Below are 4,179 nucleotides of genomic sequence, written 5' to 3'. Positions count from 1 at the left end.
AACGGAAAATCAGGAACATTTTAATTAATTCTAATGAAAACACATTGGTTTTTATCATTTGTATTGGAAACAACATTGTCATATGTCTTTTCTTGGATCTAAATAATACGAAACCTCGCTCTATGATTTGAAGTTAAAATTCTCATATATGGTTATATAGCGACTTTTTTCACGTTTTTCATGTAGTTTGATATTACGTAAATATATTCATTTTTACCAATATTTCGATACTATTTCATGTAGTATCACGATATGTGATTTGGCCTTGAAATCTCAGAATGTCGCATAATATTGCATTTGAAGCAAGTTTTCTTGTATTTTGTTTCGAACGAAAAATCATCGAATTTAGCAATATTTTGACGTTTATTATCTCCTTTTCCTTCATTTTATTAAAACAAAATATCATCGAATTAGGCAATATTTTGCCGTTTTTCCACGTTTTTGTGAATTTTCAGTTTATGGGTATTAATTCATTATATATACGATAAAAATGATGCAAACACATAATTGATTAGATAATAACCTTAAATACTTCATTTTCAATCAACTATTTGTTTCTCGTTAAAATACTGAGTAAGATATTGAAAAGGGGAGAAGTTCTGTTTTTATTGCATATATCGACATTTCAGCCGGAATAGAGCGGTTTTCGTGTACATCTTCCATCGGTAATATGAACGAAAAATCAGGAACATTTTAATTAATTCTAATGAAAACACATTGGTTTTTATCATTTGTATTGGAAACAACCTTGTCATATGTCTTTTCTTGGATTTAAATAATACGCAACCTCGCTATATGATTTGAAGTTAAAATCCTCAAATATGGTTAAATAGTGACTTTTTTCACGTTTTTCATGTAGTTTGACATTACGTAAATATATTCATTTTTTACGAATATTTCGATACTGTTTCATGTAGTATCACGATATGTGATTTGGCCTTGAAATCACAGAATGTCGCAAAATATTGCATTTTAAGCAAGTTTTCTTGCATTTTGTTTCGTTCGAAAAATCATCGAATTTAGCAATATTTTGACGTTTATCATCCCCCCTTTTCCTTCATGTGATTTAAACAAAATATCATCGAATTAGGCAATATTTTGCCGTTTTTTCACGTTTCTGTGAATTTTAATTATATGGGTATTGATTCATTATATATACGATAAAAATGATGCAAACACATAATTGATTAGATAATAACCTTAAATACTTCATTTTCAATCAACTATTTGTTTCTCGTTAAAATACTGAGAAGGATATTGAAAAGGGGAGAAGTTAGGTTTTTATTGCATATATCGACGTTTCAGCCGGAATAGAGCGGTTTTCGTATACATCTTCCATCGGTAATATAAACGGAAAATCAGGAACATTCTAATTAATTCTAATGTTAATTCTAATGAAAACAGATTGGTTTTATCATTTGTATTGGAAACAACCTTGTCATATGTCTTTTCTTGGATCTAAATAATACGAAACCTCGCTATATGATTTGAAGTTAAAATCCTCAAATATGGTTATATAGTGTCTTTTTTCACATTTTTCATGTAGTTTGACATTACGTAAATATATTCATTTTTTACCAATATTTCGATACTGTTTCATGTAGTATCACGATATGTGATTTGGCCTTGAAATCTCAGAATGTCGCAAAATATTGCATTTTAAGCAAGTTTTCTTGCATTTTGTTTCGTACGAAAAATCATCGAATTTAGCAATATTTTGACGTTTATCATCCACCCTTTTCCTTCATGTGATTTAAACAAAATATCATCGAATTAGGCAATATTTTGCCGTTTTTCCACGTTTCTGTGAATTTTAAGTTTATGGGTATTAATTCATTATGTATACGATAAAAGTGATGCAAACACATAATTGATTAGATAACAACCTTAAATACTTCATTTTCAATCAACTATTTGTTTCTCGTTAAAATACTGAGTAGGATATTAAAAAGGGGAGAAGTTCTGTTTTTATTGCATATATCGACGTTTCAGCCGGAATAGAGCGGTTTTCGTGTACATCTTCCATCGGTAATATAAACGGAAAATCAGGAACATTTTAGTTAATTCTAATGAAAACACATTGGTTTTTATCATTTGTATTGGAAACAACATTGTCATATGTCTTTTCTTGGATCTAAATAATACGAAACCTCGCTCTATGATTTGAAGTTAAAATCCTCATATATGGTAAAATAGTGACTTTTTTCACGTTTTTCAAGTAGTGTGATTTTACGTAAATATATTCGTTTATACCAATATGTCGATACTATTTCATGTAGTATCACGATATGTGATTTGGCCTTCAAATCTCAGAATTTCGCATAATATTGCATTTTAAGCAAGTTTTCTTGCATTTTGTTTCGTACGAAAAATCATCGAATTTAGCAATATTTTGACGTTTATCATCTCCTTTTCCTTCATGTGATTTAAACAAAATATCATCGAATTAGGCAATATTTTGCCGTTTTTCCACGTTTTTGTGAATTTTCAGTCTTTCGGTATTAATACATAAAATATACAATAAAAATGATGCAAACACATAATTGATTGGAAATTAACCTTAAATACTTCATTTTCGATCAACTATTTGTTTCTCGTTAAAATACTGAGCAGGATATTGAAAAGGGGAGAAGTTCGGTTTTTATTGCATATATCGACGTTTCAGCAGGATTTGAGCGGTTTTACGTTTACATCTTCCATCGGTAATATAAACGGAAAATCAGGAACATTCTAATTAATTCTAATGTTAATTCTAATAAAAACAGATTGGTTTTATCATTTGTATTGGATACAACCTTGTCATATGTCTTTTTTGGATCTAAATAATACGAAACCTCGCTCTATGATTTGAAGTTAAAATCCTCAAATACGGTTAAATAGTGACTTTTTTCACGTTTTTCATGTAGTTTGACATTACGTAAATATATTCATTTTCACCAATATTTCGATACTATTTCATGTAGTATCACGATATGTGATTTGGCCTTGAAATCTCAGAATGTCGCATAATATTGCATTTGAAGCAAGTTTTCTTGTATTTTGTTTCGTACGAAAAATCATCGAATTTAGCAATATTTTGACGTTTATTATCTCCTTTTCCTTCATGTTATTAAAACAAAATATCATCGAATTAGGCAATATTTTGCCGTTTTTCCACGTTTTTGTGAATTTTCAGTTTATGGGTATTAATTCATTATATATACGATAAAAATGATGCAAACACATAATTGATTAGATAATAACCTTAAATACTTCATTTTCAATCAACTATTTGTTTCTCGTTAAAATACTGAGTAAGATATTGAAAAGGGGAGAAGTTCTGTTTTTATTGCATATATCGACATTTCAGCCGGAATAGAGCGGTTTTCGTGTACATCTTCCATCGGTAATATTAACGGAAAATCAGGAACATTTTAATTAATTCTAATGAAAACACATTGGTTTTTATCATTTGTATTGGAAACAACATTGTCATATGTCTTTTCTTGGATCTAAATAATACGAAACCTCGCTCTATGATTTGAAGTTAAAATTCTCATATATGGTTATATAGCGACTTTTTTCACGTTTTTCATGTAGTTTGATATTACGTAAATATATTAATTTTTACCAATATTTCGATACTATTTCATGTAGTATCACGATATGTGATTTGGCCTTGAAATCTCAGAATGTCGCATAATATTGCATTTTTAGCAAGTTTTCTTGCATTTTGTTTCGTACGAAAAATCTTCGAATTTAGCAATATTTTGACGTTTATCATCCCCCTTTTCCTCCATGTGATTTAAACAAAATATCATCGAATTAGGCAATATTTTGCCGTTTTTTCACGTTTCTGTGAATTTTCAGTTTATGGGTATTAATTCATTATATATACGATAAAAATGATGCAAACACATAATTGATTAGATAATAACCTTAAATACTTCATTTTCAATCAACTATTTGTTTCTCGTTAAAATACTGAGTAAGATATTGAAAAGGGGAGAAGTTCTGTTTTTATTGCATATATCGACATTTCAGCCGGAATAGAGCGGTTTTCGTGTACATCTTCCATCGGTAATATGAACGGAAAATCAGGAACATTTTAATTAATTCTAATGAAAACACATTGGTTTTTATCATTTGTATTGGAAACAACCTTGTCATATGTCTTTTCTTGGATTTTAATAATACGCA

This window comes from Procambarus clarkii, chromosome 77 (assembly GCF_040958095.1).
Source record: "Procambarus clarkii isolate CNS0578487 chromosome 77, FALCON_Pclarkii_2.0, whole genome shotgun sequence".
Classification (NCBI taxonomy): Eukaryota; Metazoa; Arthropoda; class Malacostraca; order Decapoda; family Cambaridae; genus Procambarus; species Procambarus clarkii.
This window is presented reverse-complemented; position numbering follows the sequence as displayed.